The sequence below is a fragment of the Castor canadensis genome, chromosome 12 (assembly GCF_047511655.1).
Source record: "Castor canadensis chromosome 12, mCasCan1.hap1v2, whole genome shotgun sequence".
NCBI classification, from domain to species: domain Eukaryota; kingdom Metazoa; phylum Chordata; class Mammalia; order Rodentia; family Castoridae; genus Castor; species Castor canadensis.
Genome location: NC_133397.1, coordinates 41,496,922 through 41,518,129, shown reverse-complemented (window position 1 = coordinate 41,518,129; position 21,208 = coordinate 41,496,922). Strand labels below are relative to the sequence as shown.

The 21,208-nt window shown below is 40.6% G+C and overlaps 1 protein-coding gene and 1 long non-coding RNA gene across 9 annotated transcripts in view; both read right to left on the bottom strand.

Annotated features, from left to right (window-relative positions):
- The window catches only part of Foxn2 (forkhead box N2), a 64,326-nt gene extending 51,741 nt beyond the window's left edge, over window positions 1-12,585 (bottom strand). For 2 of the 8 annotated variants that reach the window (XM_020184821.2, XM_020184823.2), the window contains exon 1: window positions 12,176-12,362. The gene's annotated coding sequence lies outside the window, so the exon portion shown is untranslated. Of the gene's footprint in view, window positions 1-11,005; window positions 11,133-11,940; window positions 12,089-12,175; window positions 12,363-12,489 lie in introns of those variants that run through there. The other 6 variants (XM_074049643.1, XM_020184820.2, XM_074049641.1 and 3 more) reach the window with 6 other exon arrangements.
- Window positions 12,586-14,810: 2,225 nt separating this feature from the next.
- On the bottom strand, window positions 14,811-19,479 carry LOC141414808 (uncharacterized). Its single transcript, XR_012439677.1, has 3 exons — window positions 19,372-19,479; window positions 16,286-16,561; window positions 14,811-15,076 (listed from the first exon to the last, which is right to left on the bottom strand). It is a non-coding gene; the product is annotated as an uncharacterized lncRNA (long non-coding RNA).
- Window positions 19,480-21,208: the final 1,729 nt, after the last annotated feature.

The following is a 21,208-nucleotide window of genomic DNA, read 5'->3' as shown; positions in this document are numbered from 1 at the left end:
AAAGTCCAACACCTATAATCCTAGCAATTAGGGAGACCAAGGCAAGAGGATTGCAAATATGAAGACAGCCTGTGCAACATACTGCACCCATTAACCTCTTTTTGTTTTGGGTTTTTTGTTTTTGGTAGTGCTAGAGCCTGAACCCAGGACCTTGCACATGCTAGGCAAGCTACATTCCCAACCAGTGGTCACTTTTAGAGGGAAGAAAATTATGAATGGGAAATGGTACCTGGAAGGGCTTCCAAAGTAGCTGGCAAATTCTATTCCTTAGGAGAACTATTAAATAGGTGCTGGCCTTACAATTTCATTAAGCTATATATTTGTTTTATGTAGTTTTCTGTATCTACATCTGATTTTATAATAAACAGTGTAATAAAACCTTTTGGAGTAATCTTTTTGTGTGTGTGGAACTAGGATTTGAAACCAGGACCTTGAGCCTGCTACTGAGGAGTACTACCACTTAAGCCATGCCCCCAGCCCTTGGAATAATCTTTCAAATAGATTTAAAAAATCACAAAGCAAACCAAGGGACCAAAATTTCCCACAATGTTTAATCCTAATGTTTGACAAACAGGATGATGAATTAAAAATCACAACCTACCTGTTATGTTTCCCACATGTAATACATGTTTTGAAAGTACTTGACATTTACTCATTCTTAGAATAAATTGCAACACTTAAAATGTGCAAAAGATTTTTTTCCGTTAAAAGATATTCTAAAACTGTCAAAAAAAACCTCATCTTTGAGACATTCAGACATAGCAGTCTCAAAAATAATCCAGTGAATATTATATATGAGGTATTCAACTGAGTTGAAAGGATAAGGAACGGATATGACTGTAATAGGAAGATATACATATAAAGTACTTTGAGAAAGGTACTAAGTATATACAAGGAGTTCAGAAGAAAAGGGCATCTCACCTGCTGCTCTACTGCATAAACATTCTAACTAGGCCCTTCTCATATTTCTCTAATCCATTCTCTCAGATAGCAACAGAATCATCTTTCAAAGACCAAAATATTTCATATGGCTGGGGGCATGGCTCAAGTAACAATGCCTGCCTAGCAAGAGTAACGCCCTGAGTTCAAATCCCAGTATCACCAAAAAGAAGAAAAAGAAAAAGGCCCATCATAAAATACAGTACTAAGTAGGCAGTTCAAATGCCAACAACGGCCTGGTAAACAACAAATGTGTAAACTTGGGTAGGTATAAGACAGAGAATGATGGAGACTGCCCTTGCCTAAAAGGAGGGCAGCTCCTTTATATAAGCTTTTCCCAATTATTATATGAAACCAGTATCCAATTTTTCAAGCAACAGAACTCTAAATTTTTGTGCAAAATGTACCAAATATTCAAATGTTGGAAAAAATGCAAAACGGGGAAAATATATCACCTGCCAAGCAAAACACAACTGTAGATAAAGTGTCCAAACTGGCTTACAGCAAGGGATCTGATATTTATATTCTAATAACCATTCTCTAGATATTCTCAGAATTGAGTGTTCCCAATTCAAAAGTAAGCATTTTTTTCCTTCTTATAAAGTGTTATTAAAACTTTAAGATCTAGTATCATTAGCCTGCTAGCAATGGCCAATAGACAAGTTATAAAGGTAGGAAAGAAGCATTTTATAGTCAACTCAAAACAGCTTAACTATTTTTGGATGTCATCATTTTTCCTTTTTTCGGGGGGGGGGGGAAGCACTACTTGGGTTTGAACTCATGGCCTCATGCTTACGAGACAGGTACTCTACCACTTGAGCCACTCCACCAGCCCAGATGTGATTGTTGTTATAAATAGTTGTGCTGACAGTCACCATTTTATAAGGCATACAATGGTCAAATTTTCTGTCACTAAAACTGTTCCTAGAAGAAGGAATAAAAGGAATACAAATAGGTAAAGAAACTGTCAAAATATCCCTATTTGCAGAGGACATGATCCTATACCTTAAAGACCCAAAAAACTCTACTCAGAAGCTTCTAGACATCATCAATAGCTACAGCAAGGTAGCAGGATATGAAATAAACATAGAAAAATCATTAGCATTTCTATACACTAACAATGAGCAAACTGAAAAAGAATGTATGAAAACAATTCCATTTACAATAGACTCAAAAAAAAAATCAAATACCTAGGTGTAAACCTAACAAAAGATGTGAATGACCTCTACGAGGAAAACTATAAACTTCTGAAGAAAGAGACTGAGGAAGACTATAGAAAGTGGAGAGATCTCCCATTCTCATGGATTGGTAGAATCAACATAGCAAAAATGTCGATACTCCCAAAAGTAATCTACATGTTTAATGCAATTCCCATCAAAATTCCAATGACATTCATAAAAGAGATTGAAAAATCTACTGTTAAATTTATATGGAAACACAAGAGGACATGAATAGCCAAGGCAATACTCAGTCAAAAGAACAATGCTGGAGGTATCACGATACCTGACTTCAAACTATATTACAAAGCAGTAACAATAAAAACAGCATGGTACTGGCACAAAAACAGACATGTAAACCAGTAGAACAGAATAGAGGACCCAGATATGAAGCCACACAACTATAACCAACTTGTCTTTGACAAAGGAGCTAAAAATATACAATGGAGAAATAGCAGCCTCTTCAACAAAAACTGCTGGGAAAACTGGTTAGCAGTCTGCAAAAAACTGAAACTAGATCCATGTATATCACCCTATACCAAGATTAACTCAAAATGGATCAAGGATCTTACTATCAGACCACAAACTCTAAAGTTGATACAGGAAAGAGTAGGAAGTACTCTGGAGTTAGTAGGTATAGGTAAGAACTTTCTCAATGAAACCCCAGCAGCACAGCAACTAAGAGATAGCATAGATAAATGGGACCTCATAAAACTAAAAAGCTTCTGTTCATCAAAAGAAATGGTCTCTAAACTGAAGAGAACACCCACAGAGTGGGAGAAAATATTTGCAAGCTACACAGCAGACAAAGGACTGATAACCAGAATATATAGGGAACTTAAAAAACTAAATTATCCCAAAACTAATGAACCAATAAAGAAATGGGCAAGTGAACTAAACAGAACTTTCTCAAAAGAAGAAATTCAAATGGCCAAAAAACACATGAAAAAATGCTCACCATCTCTAGCAATAAAGGAAATGCAAATTAATACCATACTGAGATTCCACCTCACCCCTGTTAGAATAGCCATCATTAGCAACACCACCAACAACAGGTGTTGGCAAGGATGTGGGGAAAAAGGAACCCTCAACACTGTTGGTGGGAATATAAACTAGTACAACCACTCTGGAAAAAAAATTGGAGGCTACTTAAAAAGCTAAACATGGATCTACCATTTGATGCAGCAATACCACTCTTGGGGATATACCCAAAAGACTGTGACACAGGTTACTCCAGAGGCACCTGCACACCCATGTTTATTGCGGCACTATTCACAATAGCCAAGTTATGGAAACAGCCAAGATGCCCCAGCACTGACGAATGGATCAAGAAAATGTGGTATCTATACACAATGGAATTTTATGCAGCCATGAAGAAGAACGAAATGTTATCATTCGCTGGTAAATGGATGGAATTGGAGAACATCATTCTGAGTGAGGTTAGCCTGGCCCAAAAGACCAAAAATCGTATGTTCTCCCTCATATGTGGACATTAGATCAAGGGCAAACACAACAAGGGGATTGGACTTTGAGCACATGATAAAAGCGAGAGCACACAAGGGAGGGGTGAGGATAGGTAAGACACCTAAAAAATTAGCTAGCATTTGTTGCCCTTAACACAGAGAAACTAAAGCAGATACCTTAAAAGCAACTGAGGCCAATAGGAGAAGGGGACCAGGAACTAGAGAAAAGGTTAGATCAAAAAGAATTAACCTAGAAGGTAACACACACACACAGGAAATTAATGTGAGTCAACTCCCTGTATAGCTATCCTTATCTCAAGCAGCAAAAACCCTTGTTCCTTCCTATTATTGCTTATACTCTCTCTTCAACAAAATTAGAGATAAGGGCAAAATAGTTTCTGCTGGTATTGAGGGGGTGGGGGGAGAGGGAGGGGGCGGAGTGGGTGGCAAGGGAGGGGGTGTGGGCAGTGGGGAGAAATGACCCAAGCCTTGTATGCACATATGAATAATAAAACAATAAAAAAAATTGTTCCTGATTGGAGCATGAAAATTATATATATACACACACATCATATGTACGTGATTGTTAGCAAAAACCTACACCATGAGACTCTCGAAAAAACATCGGCTTAGTAAAATTGAAAATCTTTGGTATGCTGGCCTACACATTTCCAAAAATACAGATATAGAAATAGAGACTCCATGCTGGAGCTATGGCTCAAATGATAGAGCACTTACCTAGCAAGCTCAAGGCCCTGAGCCATCAAAAAAAAAAAAAGGAGAAATACAGACTTCTGTTTGTCTCAACTACACAAGCTTCGTGTTTCATTTTTTTAGTCTTTTTAGAGGTACTTAAGGCACTCTACTCCATGGTTTAAAACTGTTCAAAGTCATCTCTCCAGGAACCTTCCTTGAATTGTTTTTTCCATCACGGTTTTTAGTACTTTACACAGAACCTTACTATTATAGAACTTAATTACTATTAAAATTATTCGTAACTATTTGCTTACCTTTCTCATCTATTACCACTAAACTAGTAGTTCTCAAACTTTTCATGCTATGTAAAAATGCTAATATAAGAAATACATTTTTGGGCTGGGGGTGTGGCTCAAGCGGTAGAGTGCCCACTTACGAAGGAGAGGCCTTGCGTTCAAACACTGGTACCACCAAATAAATAAATAGATAAATAAATAAATAAATAAAGTAGCGCAATGCAGTAACAGAAAAAAGACTTTGAAATCAAGCAAGACCATCAGCCACCAACAATTTACTCAATCTGATAAATAACTAAACTTCATTCTAACCTAGGTAATAACATCCCTTACTTAACTCAATGAAAAGATTTAGCATTTCTGCCAGAGTAAGCATTCTATAAATACTAGTTTTTCTCTTTCCCTCACTTGTATTCTTCCCCACTACTTCCTGGGGCAGATCAAGATGTAAGCATCATTCTGGCAAACACCCATTTTTCTCAAAAGACTTCAGATTGTACTACAAATATGGCTTTTTATTACGACAGATTTGTGTTCTGATACCCAGCACTACATTTACATAATTTCTCATTATCTGTTTATTTACAAGAATACAATACTCTCCTCAGGGTTGCTACTGGGAATCAAATTATATGTTCATGTGTCTAGTACAATACTATGTCAGTACAAAGTACACACTTAAAAGGTAGCAATTGTTGCTATAATAATTAAATGTTCAACTGGCATAAGAAGGACATAACATTTAAACTGAATTTTTAGCAGGGCAAGATAACTCACATCTGTAATCCCAGCTACTCAGGAGGCAGAAATCTGGAGGACCAGGGTTTGAGGCTAGTCTGGGCAAAAACTTACTGAGCCCTCCCCCCAATCTCAACCAATAAGCAGAGCGTGGTGGGACATACCTATGGTTCCAGCTATGTGGGAAGCCATACATTGAAGGATTACAGTCCAGGCTGGCCTTGGGCAGCAAAAACAACAACAACAAAATACTCTATCTAATAAATAATCTAAGACAAAAAGGTCTGAAGTGGTAGAGTGCCTGCGTAAGCAAGCAAACAAACAAACTGAACTTTATAGGATAAAGGGGTTGGACAAAGTCATATTGTAGGCAAAAAGAACAGCGAAATCTTACAGAAATTTATTCCTCCCGCCTCTTTTTTTACACTTCCTCTCTTGAAATAAACACCCAGCATAACAATAATAAAAATAAAGTAATCAAAAAAAAAAGAAAAGAAAGAAACCGCCAGGTGCCTGAGGTTCACGCCTGCAATCCTCACTACCCAGGAAGCAGAGATCAGGAGAATCGTGGTTAAAAGCCAGCCAAGGCAAATAGTTCGCAAGACCCTATCTCCCAAAAATTAATCAGAAAAAAAGGGCTGGGAAGTGGCTGAAGGTGTAAGCCCTGAGTTCAAGCCCTACTACCAAAAAAAGAAATAAACAAACTACAAAGATATAAGTTTATCAAGTTCCTCAATTCTCTACCCCTAAGGTTAGATATGAAACTCAAAATAACTCTATTAACCATATTATCACTGCAAGATCTGATATAAAATTCTGTTTAGTGGATTGTACAACTTAAAGTATATTAATACATTTTAATACATTTTAGAAAGAATTTCAAAGCTGGGCATGGTTGTGAATGCTTGTCACTTGGAAGGCTGAGGCAGGAGGATCTTGAGTTTGAGGTCAGCCTGGGCTATATAACAAGTTTAAACCCACCTAGGTGTATAGTGAGACCCTATCTCAAGAAAAGTAAACAGAAAGAAAGAATTTCAGTAAGTTAAAAGAGTGTCTTGCAATTAACTGTTGTTACCAGTTAGGTAACAACAAAAACGTAAAATCTTCATTCAACAAGTTTTAATCCAATTTTATTTTTCAGTAAGATTGGCAGTATTTTATTAGTAACATTCCCAAAATTAGAACAGCATCACTCCTCTACTCTTCTGTTAAATTTAAAGTGACTTCCCTCCAAAAAAGCTTTACCATCACTGTCGAAACTCTGATTAGTGTTCTTTATATCCCCAACCTCATTCTTTTCCGCAATCACTTCTCATGAAGAACCCAAGATCCCTATTCTTTCTGCAATATATTTTTCCCCAATACACCTTCCAAACCAGTTCTCAGGGGGAAAAAAAGGGGGGGAGGTAGAATGGTAGAAGCACCAAATACATATGAAGACACTACCAAAAAGGCAAGAATTTTCTTATGACACCTATAAACACTTAAAGATATGAAGATAATCAATAATTAAACTACTCTGATAACTGTAATATATCTACTGGTGAAAAATAAACCAAAAATTTTTTCCATTATCAGTGTTGGTAGCAAAAAGATGGCTATTTTTAAATGGCACATACATTAAACTTTCATGATAGTAACAGATCTTCTAAATAGGAAGTAAAGTCCTTGATTTAGTCACTGAGGACTTTAGTAACTTTATGTTTATAAAAAGGTCAATGAAAGTAAGACCTATGGTGAGGAGACAAATCATACTTTATGATTAAATCAGGCAGACTCCACAAGCGTAAAAATGGTATTTCTCTTGCTGAACACTCTAGTTTTAGCACCCAAATTCAGTAGATGTTCAAAAAATATCTCAATTTAAATGTTTTTGTGGAAAGAAAATTAGATTGAGGGAAATAAATAAATGAATCAAAATTAGGTCAGGGCCTTTGAGCTTGGGCTATGGCTAGTAACTTGCTTCCAAGGAGTGTTGTATGGAAGGAGCAGGGAGGATGGTAAAACCTAGCAAACAAAAATCCTGATCACATGATCAAATCTAACCTCAGTTTTATAATGTAGTTACTATGTAACACTGACATGATGGGGTGAAATAGGCACTTTACCTCTGCTACCTTCTTCCTAAAAACCATTAACTCAGTCTCATGATGAGAAAAACACCAGACAACACTCAATTGAGGGACATTCTTTGTGTGTGTGTTGGGGGGGGGTACTGGGGTTTGAACTCAGGGTCGCATGCTTGCTAGGCAGGTGCTCTATCGCTTGAGCAACTACACCAGCTCTTTATTGTGTTGGGTGCTTTCAAGATGGGGTCTCTCAAACTAGATCCTACTGATCTCTGCCTCCTGAGTAGCTAGGATTACAGGTGTGAGCCTGGCTACAGGGATATTCTTTAAAACTTCTACCTAGGACTTCTTAAAACTATCATAGTCATCAAAAACAAGAAAAACTGCAATTCTGGAACAAAAAAACTACCGAAATCTGAGTAAGCTGTGTAGTTTAGTTAATAGCAATATAGTAATCTTTTCTCCTCAGTTGTGACAAATGTAATGTCAGAAATTAACAGAGATACTGTATGAGGTATGCTCTGTATACTATCTTGCAATTTTCCTATAAATATAAAATAAAGTTTACTTAAATAAAAAATTTAGTATGAAGGAATTAAGTAATACAAGAAATCAAAATCTCTTGCAAGTAAAACAAATTCTTTTGGTCCCTTTATATTTGGTGGCAAAACAATGATAGCATTCTCATATAGTAGGAAAAAAGTATTAATAAAATATAGGCATTATATAATGTATAGTGTTCATTATGTGATCAAAGCAAATGTCCCTTAAATTCTAGTTTCCCAAAGCTTTATTCTTAGTTCTCAACAATTCAACTACTAACTCTGATAAAAATTACTAACACTGGCTGCCACTTTTGGTTTTTTTTTGTTTTTGTTTTTTTGTGGTAATAGAACTTTTTTTTTTTTTATTCATATGTGCATACAATGCTTGGGTCATTTCTCCCCCCTGCCCCCACCCCCTCCCTTACTATCCCCATCCCCTCCCCCCCCAATATGGCAGAAACTATTTTGCCCTTATCTCTAATTTTGTTGAAGAGAGAGTATAAGCAATAATAGGAAGGAACAAGGGTTTTTGCTGGTTGAGATAAGGATTGGCTGCCACTTTTGTGTTTTCTCACATCTCTATGGATAGTCATCAAAGAGTATGTTCACCTTGTAACTTCCACTCATCTTACATTCAGCTAACTAAACTCGCTGTCTTCTTGCCTCCCTCTGTTACTAATTTTTCCTTCAATAGTGCTCTTTTCAATTCCTCTCCATTCACACAACTACTCTTCCACACTGCAGTCAGAAAGCCTTCCTCAAATAAGGATATTATGATACATTCCCCAGCTAATGTCTTTTTATTCTGGTACTAAATCATATTTACATTCAGAAGTCATGTTTGCAAGGCCATCCTTGATCAGTTTGGTTTTTTTTTTTTTATTTACCCTTTACTTTTAAAGACAGATCCTTTCATCTAATGCTCATCTTCATACCACAAGTCTTGCTTTTTCCTTACTCAGAAAATAATCAAATTCTTACCAAGCAATATCATGTATGTCTGAGAAAATAAGACCCTTCTAAGACTTTAACCTAGTTGGGGTGATAAAACCTAGAGATAACTAATAAAGAATATGGAAATGTCTTTTTTCAATACTGTTTAACATAGTTCCTGTAACAGGGCTTGGCACATGATAAGTACTCAAAAATTTATTAAGTGAAAACAAGGCAGTGTAGAATGCTACAGCCCAAAAGAATTATATGCTGTTAAAGAGGTAAAAGAATTTTCAGTTGGTGAGGTGGAGGTGAGTTCAAAATTCTATGATTCTAAGATTCACAGAACAATCAAGATTTTGGCCAGGCCTCAGGCTTGAGTAGATCTTCAGTAGTTAAGAGAAGTAATACACGTATTTCCAACAGAAAAAAGTTATCAACATAGGTATAAAAAAGAAAACAGTTACTATTAACATAGGTATCAACTACCACTTTGGGGTAGTGAACAATAAACAGTTTCTATAGGTTGGCACAAGATTAACATGGGAGGACTGAACCCAAAGTTTGAAAGGTCTTGAGATGAAATCTAATATTCATGCTTGATATAAAGGTTGTGATATAATTTCAGGAACATTAAAGGAGGTAACATAAAGGTTCCACTTTAGAAAATTAAGGACTTAATTTCTCCAAAAAGCCTCCAATTTACCTAAACCTTCTAAGGTCTCCCTCTCCTTTTAACTCTTACGACTACAGCCTGCTTCAGTTTAACTCCTACTTATATTCTCCCAATTATAAACTTTTTGCCATGTGTTATCCCCTTCAACCTAAGAATAATGACCAAATCTAGACCTCTTTTTCTTCCCTAAGAAATCAATGAAGCATTAGGTTCTCAAAACTATTTTTGAAGGACTTTTTTGTATTTATAGAATAATAACAGTTATTAAATGACAACAACTTAAAAGTAACAAAAAAAAAGACATAAAATAATACACACATACAAAGAGTTTCTAAGTAACAGCTGCCATAAAGAATAAGATTACTTCCTGTTTGGGTGGTACTTTTTAAAGTTTCATTTTGCTATCAGGTCCCATAGCTAATGATACAAGTTAGTTATCTTTCAGCGTGTTTTCAGAGCTTCCTTCTTTATATAAGTATTTCATCACCTCATTTACTTTTCTCTCAAGTAAGCATTGCTCTCAGTGGTCAGCACACACTGTTTTCAAATGTATTTTTTTCTGCACTTGACACAGTATCTCTTCAATATCTTTAGTAGCTTCACGGGGCACAACTGTTACAGAATAATTAAAATTCTACTAAATAGGGCTATGACTCCTCTACACAATTCTCACGAATTTTGAATGTTTCCTGTGATCTAGCATTCAAGTAAAAATAAAAACAAGATATAGAAAAAAAATTTAAAATCCACCAGAACATTCACAAAATGAAACATGAAGCAACAGTAACCACGGATTATACTTATCATACTTACATTCTAAAAATTTCTGAACGCTCCAAATTTTTATTTTTACTTCTTTGACCTTTCGCCTTAATATATTCTAAAAATTAAATTTCATTCTTTTATGATATGTTCCTGTTGAATCTTATTTACTAAGTTTTCCCAAATAAAACTTAAAAGGGGTACATATACCAAAAAAACCGTATTTATCTTAACCCTAAAAAAGTATACTTCCTAGTAATTTATGTATTTTAGGTCCTCGTTTTCTTTAAAGGGAAAAAACAAGATTTTTCTAAAACGGTCAAAAAGAAACACACCAGAACGTAATTATTTCTGATTACATTAGAATCTCTCATTAGCGATTTTGAAATTCAAATGACATTTTTCCAGAGTTGGATAATTCCATAAAGCACTGTTTTATTCCCCATCACTCTTTGATAGCTAACACTGCTGGGTTTTAAAGATGAATCATCAAAAACGGTAGAGGATGGCAAAAATGTCAATATACACCTTTATCAGGACTGCTAAAGAAAAAGAGGTAAGTCTTAAGGTTCGGATGAAACAGGGATACATAGGAACAGTTCAGCTTTTCCCACTTCCCCTAGGGGGAATGCACCAAGATAAATCGTAAACGAAGCTACAAGCGCGCTTACAAAGCCCCGGGCCACCAGGAAAGCCTCAGCCTCCAGCGCCGCCACCGCACTTCACCGCACTCCGCTGACGGGCCGGCCACGTGGCTGTCACACTCCGAGGAAGACAGGCGAAACAGCACCCACGAACCGGGAAAGAAATACCCGCCCTCCTCCCCTCCCCTCCCCTCCCCTCCCCTCCCCTCCCCTCCGAGTTGGGGGGGAAGAAAGTCTGTGTCATTTCTTTGCACGCTAAGACTCCCCCCGCCCCCAGGCGAAAAAAGAAATACACGGGCTGTAAAGCAGGAGTGAAGTGCAAGATCCCGTCTGCGGCTTTCCAGTGCATGAGCTGCGGTGGGAACCGGCGTTCGCCGGGGGAGGGAAAAGGGGTGACATGCGGGGTGGGGGGTGAAGAAAGGGGCGGCGCCAAGGCGGAGTGGGGGACCAAGCTCCGCGCACATGAGCGGCTTTCCCCCTAACTCCCGCCGCCCGCCCGACTTCCAGACCGGCTGCAGCGGAGGGGCCTCTCCCCGGCCAGGACAGAGAGGACAGAAGGGCAGAGGTGGCGAACAGGAAGTGTGCACACTGCAATGCCGAAACACCAAGTCCCTGCCCGCCCCGACAGGGCGCCGGGACAGGCCACCTCCACATCCGGGACCCGCGCCCGTCCCACCCCCACGCCCCGCCGCCCGAAGTTGAGGCGGGCCGCGTGCGGGCACTACTTCGCGGGGCCCAGCGGGGCCCGTCCCGGCCGGACGGGGACTTCCAAGCCCGGCACGTCTCGCTCCACTTGGAACCGCAACAACGGCGGTGCAAAGACTCTCGGAGGCTTGGGGCGCAGGTCTCCCCTCCCCGGAGCGAGCCCTGGTCATCCTCGGGGCTGCCCCAAGCCTACCCGGCGAGCCGAACCTCGTCCCCGCGGCTTCTGCCGCGCGACACCCCTCCCGGACGCTCATTACCTCAAGAAAAACTCCTAACTCCTCACGGCGCCACACTCCCCTTAGTTCGACACCCCCGGGAGCCCACACACGGCCCGCGCCGCGCGCTGGGGACACCTCCCCACCCCCGCGCCGGCGCCAATCCTTCACGGGACAAAAATGTCCGGGCGCGTCACGGGACAGCCGCCTCCGCGCCCCACGCCCAGCGCCCGCAGCCTCCGCGCCCGGGAACCGCGCCGTTCGACCCGGGACTCACCGTCAGCTCGGCCACCGCAGCAGGGATGCAAGAAGCGGGCCGGGGTGGGGGGGAGATACAATATGGCAGAGCACCGCAGCTGCTCCCTGCGGCTACCAGTAGCCGCCTCCGGGAAGACGCGGTAACGAGCAAGCAGCGGCAGCTGCGGTGGCGGCCGCGGCAGCACCACATTTCCCCCCCCCCCACACCCGCTCGCTTCCTCCCCCTCCTCTCCTGCCCCGCTGCCATGGCAACGCGGCGCCGAGATTAGCCCCGCCCCTCCTTCCCGTCCCGCCTCCCGCGACCCCTGGAGGGGCTCGGCCCGCCCCTCCCACCTCCTACCAAAGCAACCGCCGGCTCGGCTCTGCGCGGGCTGCCCAGAACAGCGGGTTGGGAACGGGGAGTGGGGCGGGTGGGGGGTGAAATGCGGCGTCCGGAAGGGCGGGGCTCCCACGGAAGGCAGCAGGGCGGAGACGCCGTGGGCCAGTGCAGGTTTCGGGCCAGGCAGGGGCAGGGGAAGGCGGGAAAATGGAAAGGCCTCGCCTGTCTGGAAAAGGACCTATAGGAGTGAGGCGGAGGCGCGGCGCGGCTGCTGAGTGGACGAGCTGGCGCGGGGCGGGGCCACGGTGGAGGCCGGGGCGGGGCCGCCGCGGTGCATGTGCTGATCCTGAACTTCAGGGCTTGTGCCCTTAGGTCCCAAGACCTTTCGGCTGTTGACTGGGTTTTGAGAGTGCTCGTAGGGACCGTAGAAACTTAAAACAGCGTTGCCTTACTTGACTGAAGTTTTGTGGAAACTAAGCTTTTTTTGTTTTTGTTGGGGGGGGGAAAACAACGGATTTGGGAATGAGGATCCAAAATTTAGTAAGAGTAATAATGAGTTCTCGCCATGTGCTAAGGACAGTGAGTAGGACTTTTCATGCATGGTCATAACTTAATAGGAACATCGTTGCGAGCTAAAACATTGACATGCTCAGTTAAATCTGAATCTCAGACAAACGTGGACTAATTTTTGATATAAGAACACTCCGAGGTGGGCGCCTGTAATCCTAGCTACTCAGGAGCTGAGATCTGGAGGATCGCGGTTCCCAACCAGCCCGGCAAATCAAATAGTTCTCAAGACCCCATCTCAAAAAAAAAAAGTCACAAAAAAGGGCTGGTGGAGTGGCTCAAGGTGTAGGCCCTTGAGTTCAAACCCCAGTACGGGGGGGGGGGGGGGAACCCAAAAACATAAAAAACGTTCCATTTGGGATATAGTTCCTGGATGTTTGGGAGGTTTGTTTGTTTTTCCTAAATCTGCTAGCCTTATATAACTCGTGAATTCCCGTTTTACAGATAAGGAAACTAAGGCTTAGAAAATAATTAAATACATGGTAAGAGGCAGAACTAAGAATCCAGTTTGCATCAGTCATTATGATCTTAATAGTTAAATCTCTGAATTTCTACGTGGACATCTCAAAACCTAGGCTAGTGATATCTTCTCACAAGGTGTTGGCTAAATTATAAGGTATGTGAAGCCCAGTAGAAGTCCGTGTTTCCTTCCTGAACAATGAATGTTAACTAAACATTCACTCTGCCAGGCTTTTCGTATAAAGTGAGCGAAATATGAAACAGATGCCTGCTGACAATAAAACAGGTCAAGCTATGGGGACAACAGAGCCAGAAGAATTATAGGCATCCAGGTATGTAAAAACAAAAATGGGAGTATTTGATCCCCTCATTCCACAGAGGCAAACATCATACTGGGGTGATTTGTCCAAGGTTGTCTACTAGTTGGTGTGTTTTTCCTTAGCCTGTCCCGGAGAACCTCACAGCTGCATTCATAGTAAGAGGACGCAATGCAAATGCACAGTGTGCTTCCATTGGAGAATGAATTGCTGCAGCTCTCTCTTCAGAGCCATCACTGTTGCCCCCTCATGTGGACAAATTGAAAGAAGTTTCTGGAAGAAGAATGTAGAAGAGAGGGAACAAAGAAGGAAGGAAAAGTTGAGAGAGCCAAGCCTCCTGGAACCTCAGTCTGTTTTCTGTTGTTATTGCCATGGTAGCCACTGCTATCACATAGGTTTTCATCATGTATGAACATCATACTTGATATACTGAATTCTCTTTTTCCTTCATTACTCTTACTAATCTATTTTAAACTTCAGTGACTAAATAGTCTTTCTTGACTAGAAGAATCACAGAATTTGAAAGTTGGAAGTTACTTCAGAGATATATCATCCAGGAGATCAATCTATCATGGATAAGAAAATGAATTCAAAAAAGTTATACAACTTATCCAAGGTCAAATAATGAGTCTATTGCACCCTCATTCACTAACTTCTCTTTGCTGGTCCTCTCCACTAACTGATCCTGTCCAGAGAGGCTGGGCACATTAAAAATAATCTCTGTGGGTTAGGCTAATGTGTTTTAGCAACTCTGTTGCATTTAGTTTAAAGTCCAAGGATACTTTATACCTGGAACCTGTTTTAGAGGACTTTGAACATCTACCACTGATAAGCTCTGATTAAAAATAATGACAATTCAGAGTAAGTAGCTTATCCCAGGAGTTTATAAAAATAAAAAGGCTAAGAGACCAGAACTTAACTCTAAGAAAAAAGGATCCTGGGGGTGGGGGGGCTGGGGATATAGTTCAGTAGTAGAGCACTTACCTAGCATGTGCAAGGCCCTGGGTTCAATCCCCAGCTCTGCCAAAAAAAAAAAAAAAAAACAATGGAAAAAGGATCATGATCAAAATTTCTTGTGGAGCTTTGTTCTTCTTTCTTCAAAATACTTTAAAAATGCATACTTTGTGATAAACTTTTCTAGAAGACCAATATGTTTGAAAATATATTGTTTTACATACACTTATATTGGGCTGGATATGTGGTTCAGTAGTAGAATGCTTGCTTGACATTCATGAGGTCCAAGGTTTGATCCTCAGCACTAAAAAAAAAAAAAGAAAAGCATTCATTTAGAATGAAAAATCATAGGAACTCAAATTTATGTTTTATTTCTTAAGTACATTTATCATTGTGTAATGCTACAATAATATTTAACAAAAGATTTTTTTTAACAAGTCTTTGTGATCATGAATGATGACTCTAAAAATAACTAGTTAGTAATAAGGATCTTGAGCCCTTAAGGACAAGGACCATGTATTTTTTCATCTTTATAGTCTAATTTTCTTTCTTTCTGGTGATACTGGGGTTTGAACTCAGGGCTTCATCCTTGCAAAGTAGGTGTCTACCCTTTGAGCCACACCTCCAGTCCATTTTGCTCTGGCTATTTTGGAGATGGGGGTCTTGAGAACTATTTGCCCAGGCTGGCCTCAAATCGTGATCTTTCAGATCACAGCCTCCAAAGTAACTAGGATAACAGGCATGAGCCACTGGCACCCAGTTATAGTCTACTTTTTAAAACTGCTTCTGGTACAGAGGTGATATATACTTGTCAATAAAAGAAGAAACTTCCCTCAAATTATGTGATACCAAGACTAGATACAACATTCTTTAGTACTAACCTGCCACTTAGACTAAGAAGTTACAATTATGAATGGAAGTCTCATTTTTTCCATTAGGAATTTTTTTCAATGCACTTCTTTATTTTTTTTATTTTATTATTCATATGTGCATACAAGGCTTGGGTCATTTCTCCCCCCTGCCCCCACCCCCTCCCTTACACCCACTCTGCCCCCTTCCTCTCCCCCCACCCCCTCAATACCAGCAGAAACTATTTTGCCCTTATCTCTAATTTTTTTGAAGAGAGAGTATAAGCCATAATAGGAAGGAACAAGGGTTTTTGCTGCTTGAGATAAGGATAGCTATACAGGGAGTTGACTCCCATTGATTTCCTGTGTGTGTGTGTGTGTTACCTTCTAGGTTAATTCTTTTTGATCTCACCTTTTCTCTAGTTCCTGGTCCCCTTCTCCTATTGGCCTCAGTTGCTTTTAAGGTATCTGCTTTAGTTTCTCTGTGTTAAGGGCAATAAATGCTAGCTAATTTTTTAGGTGTCTTACCTATCCTCACCCCTCCCTTGTGTGCTCTTGCTTTTATCATGTGCTCAAAGTCCAATCCCCTTGTTGTGTTTGCCCTTGATCTAATGTCCACATATGAGGGAGAACATACGATTTTTGGTCTTTTGGGCCAGGCTAACCTCACTCAGAATGATGTTCTCCAATTCCATCCATTTACCAGCGAATGTATAACATTTCGTTCTTCTTCATGGCTGCATAAAATCCCATTGTGTACAGATACCACATTTTCTTAATCCATTCGTCAGTGGTGGGGCATCTTGGCTGTTTCCATAACTTGGCTATTGTGAATAGTGCCGCAATAAACATGGGTGTCAATGCACTTCTTTAAAGCAAACATGTCTCATAATATCTACATGTCTGAAACCTTGGCATTGGCAGTAATTTGAATAATCTTCCTATTGAGAAACAGAAAACGAGAAAAGCACAACAAAAAGTGTTTTAAAATATCAGCTTAAAAGCATGGGAAAGCTAACAAGTTAATGAGAAATTACCAGGATGATGGAGGCCCAGGGAAGTCTATTTGTCCATGCCATTGAGAGTCTCTGAGAGGATGAGCAAGGATAAGGGATGGAGATTAGAGTTTAGGGTTTGCTAAAGAAAGAGGAGGAGAACTCTGTTGAAGCCCTCTTGCTTTGGACTAGGAATCCAAATGGCTACTATTCTAGGATAATCACTAAGGGAATTGTAAAATACAATATGTGTTAGAGTTCTTCAGAGAAACAGAAGTGAAGATCTGGTAAGCCCAAAGTCTGTAGGATAGACCAGCATGCTGGAGACCCAAGGGAGAGTTGCAATTCAAGTCCAAAACAGTCTTCTGGAAGAATTTCTTCTTGCTCATGGGAGGTCAGTCTGTTCCATTAAGGCATTCAACTGATTAAATAAGACTCACTCACTTTGTGGGAGATAATCTGCTTTACTCAAAGACTACCAATTTAAAGCCAGAATCCCTGAGTTCAATCCCTAATACTCCCTTTTAATTGGGTTCTTTTTTTTTTTTTCAATACTGGGGCTTGAACTCAGGGCCTACACCTTGAGCCACTCCAAGGTTTCTTTTGTGATGGATTTTTTTTGAGATAGGGTCTTGCAGACTACTTTCCCAGGCTGGCTTCCAACCATGATCCTCCTGATCTCTGCCTCCTAAGTAGCTAAAATTACAGGCCCAGTTTTGATTGGGTTCTTTAACTTTTGTACAAGTAGTTCCTTTCCAGATAGCCTATCCATATAGAGAGCCAGGCAGTTTTGTACATACAAGCTCGGGATTCTCAAGAGGAGCTAACACATTGTCACTTTTCCAGTTTTATCAGTGAGAATACATTGTAGTCCCATCCCTGAGTAAAGGGGAGGGAAATACATAGGGCATAAATACTAAGAGGTGGGATAAGCCTGAGTCCATAAGTTGACATAACCAACTACCATGAATCATCAGGCAAGACACAAAATTTCAAAAAACTATGTGCTGTTCATAACTAGAACACACAAATGCAGAAAGTTTGAAACTAAAAGACTGAAAAAAAACCCAACTTAGGCAAACCATCAAAAAAACCCTGTAATAAGCTATAATCAATAAGGAATGTTGAGATCAGGTCAAGTAGACTCTGAGATAAAAAAGCACCAGAAGCGAGAGATAAAGGGAGACTCTTCACAATGATAAAGATTTAATTTCCCAATGAGGCAAAATTCTAAGTTTGTATTCCCCTAAGAACCTAACCTCAAAGTATATAAAGCAAAAATTGTAGAACCACAAGGAGGAATTTTAAAAATCCACATTTTTACTAGGAGATATTAGCATATTCAGTTATTGATAAAACAGGTAGACAAAAAATTCAGTAGGAATATAGGTCTGAACAATACTATCAACAAAGGTGAGCATTGTTTCTGTTTGGGCTCATGAAGCTGGAAAAAACATCAGAGGGTTCTGAGCCTTTAGGCTGGTTAGAACCCATCTTTATTTTGCAGATACATCTACCATTGTGTATGTCTACCTTGTTCATTAAATAAACATACCACGTTTCTACTATGTTCCAGACCCTGTGCAGAGATGAAAGCTGTAGTTAAAACTACAGGCAAGGGCTGACAGAGTGGCTCAAGTGTTAGAGCACCTGCTTAGCAAGCCCTGAGTTCAAACCCCAGTACCACCCAAAAATTAAAAAAAAAAAAAAAACTACAGGCAATGGCTGGGCACAGTGGCTCACATCTGTCATCCCAACTCCAAGGGAGGCTGAGATCAGGAAGACAGAGGTCCAGGGTGGCCTGAGCATAAAATATCCAATGCAAAAAGGGTTGGCAGAGAGGTTCAAATGGTAGAGCACATGCCTATCAAGCATAAGGCCCTGATTTCAAATCCCAGTACTGCCAAAACACAAACCAAAAAAAAAAAAAAAAAGACAAACAAGAAAATTGGAAAATATACATGGTATTATAAATGCAGTGATAAGAGCTGTGTACTCACATAGGATGTTTGGAGGTGAAACCTTTGAGAAGTGATAGGGTTAGCTAAGGCCATTAGGGTGAAATCTCCATGATGCAATCCTGGTAGCTTTAAAAGGAGAGAGCTCAAACAGCTCATGGACAGACATGCTCTCTGTTCCTTGCCATGTGCTGCCCTGGGCTGCCTCAGGCCCTGTCTACAAGACGGCCATCACCAAATTCATCCCCTCACACTTGCACCTCCAGAACTGTGTGCCAAAGTAAACCTCTTTTCTTTGAGAAGTAGCCTGCCTCAGGTATTCAATATAGTAATGAAAATTTGACTAATACAGGAACGGAGTTCTAACTCAACCATGGGAGATAATGCCTGAGCAAAGGTTGAAGAAACAAGAATATGGAGGAGAAGTGAGAAAGCTGAGGTCAGGGAGGAACCACACCTAGCAAAGCCTGATGGTGTGGACGCATGGCTGTTTACGTCAGAGAACTGCCAGTCATTTGGGAAGTCAGGATATAAAAAGTCACTTGCATTAGGCAAGAAATAGAAATGCAAGCCAACTAGCTAATGTCAGGGAGACTTGAAGATAAAAATAGGCAGGGATTATGTGAAACCCAACTGTGGGAAGTTCAGAACATTACAAGAAATCTTCTCCCTCTTTTCTCTGGTCTCCAGTCTTGGTACCTCTGCTCACTTATCTGCTTACATGGAGCCTAGTATGACTGTCCCAAATAGCAGTGTTGGCGCTCCACTTCTGTCCCCCATTCAGTTTGCCCAACTCACCCACTTAGCAACTTGCAGCCATTATTTGACTCTGTCTGAAGTTCACAATTTCAAATCCCCAGGAGTTGTAATCAAACTGATGCAGCTTCCACATGCTTATAGATGAAGGGTCAGCAAAATAAAATTTTAATAAGCATAGCTACCCACATTTATTTATATGTTGTCTGTGTTTGCTTTCACTTTAGAAGGACAGAGTTGAGTAATTGCAAGAGAAACATGGGCCAAAAAGCTGAAAATATTTACTTACCTAGCCCTCTACAGAAAAAGTTTGCTGAGGTCTGCATTAGACAATTGGATGCGAAGATGTGAGCCTCTATAGACACTTAGGGGGAAGTCAGATCTGTGACCACAGCTCTGATGGTGATAGCCCCTTCCCCTCTCTTCAGAAAAAAAGGCTAAACTAGGGGAAAGAATGGCTGAGGAAGTATTTTGAGAAAGGAACTGTTTCAAAGTTCTAACACAGGAAAGAAAATAATCTTAAGTATGTGCTACATTTTTTTACACAAAGGGTGGAAGGATGCAAGACAGTAACTCCTTAATCTGGAGAAGTTCATTAAGATGCTAAATTTAGGGGAGAGTGTCACCTTAACCAACTTTAAATAACTTACTTGTGGCAAATTTCCCAACCCCTCCATAGTTAGCTCTTGCTGAGATTAATTGGCAGAGGCACCATGTTCATTGTACATAAAGTTTTTAATGCTCAGAAGTTTAAATATTACTTAGGGAGGGAAGAAGAGAGATGGAGAGGAAAGGAGAATGAGAGAGAGAGAGAGAAGAGAGATAGAGAATGAGATGAATAGATGGAAAGACAGAGGCTGAGCCTTGGGGGGAGGGAACACAAGGAAATCTAGAATCTACCATTTTAGCTGGGGGAAATTTTTCATAAGCATGGTTCTTTAGGTGAATAGAAAAAGTATTAGAGTTTTTAAAACCTTAGTGGTCATTCTATACCTCCTTGCTAACTCAAAGTTGGTCAAGCACACTCAGTAGCATTGGCCCCACTCAGGATTTACTGGAAATGCAAAATCTCAGGTGCCACCCCAGATCTACCCAATAAGAACCTGCATTAAAAAATATCCCACAAGTAATTCTGTTAAAGAAAAAAAAAATCAGTGATACTTGTTAGAGCATAGTGAAGCAGACTTTTATTTGGAGCCATCACAATCTGTATAAGGTCCACTACAATGGGATTTTGCAGTAGGGTTGGGCTCAACTCCAAACACAGCTTTGGCAAGTGGGAGTTTGTAGCAAAGGAGCAGGGCGGAGGTCAAAGGATGGAAAATTACTAGAAGGAAACATCTGGGATGAGAGGATTCTGGCTATACTGACCCAACAGGATTCTTCCTGAAGACCAATCAAGGCCTCAGACATCTCCTGGTGGTGGTGATTGGGGGGGGGGGTAGAGTTGGGGAATAAGGAAGCTAATCAGATACGAGGATGATCAGATATTGAGGGTAGAGGGTTCTTGCTTAAACTGATCTAGTAAGGTTCTTGGCTAAAACTTGATTTTATGAGAAAGTTCACAGATGAATGAACCTAGGAAGAAGTTTAGGAACCTGACAAGAGTTTGATCAAACAGAGCATCTTTGTGAACTCACAGAAACACTGAAGTAGGAGCAGCACCGGATTGGACAGTTGTTTTCAGACTGTGAGTGGAACAGTTGTTGTTTTGTTTCATTTTCTTTGAATGAAATCTTCCCAACTCTAGAAAACAGATGGAAGTGGAGCTGCTGTGATAAAATGAAGATAGGAGGATTCTGAGAGGCAGGAATGGGTGGAAAAGCCCAGGCATTTCCCTCCAATGATCTTCTAGGAACAAAGCTTGGAAACCACAGAT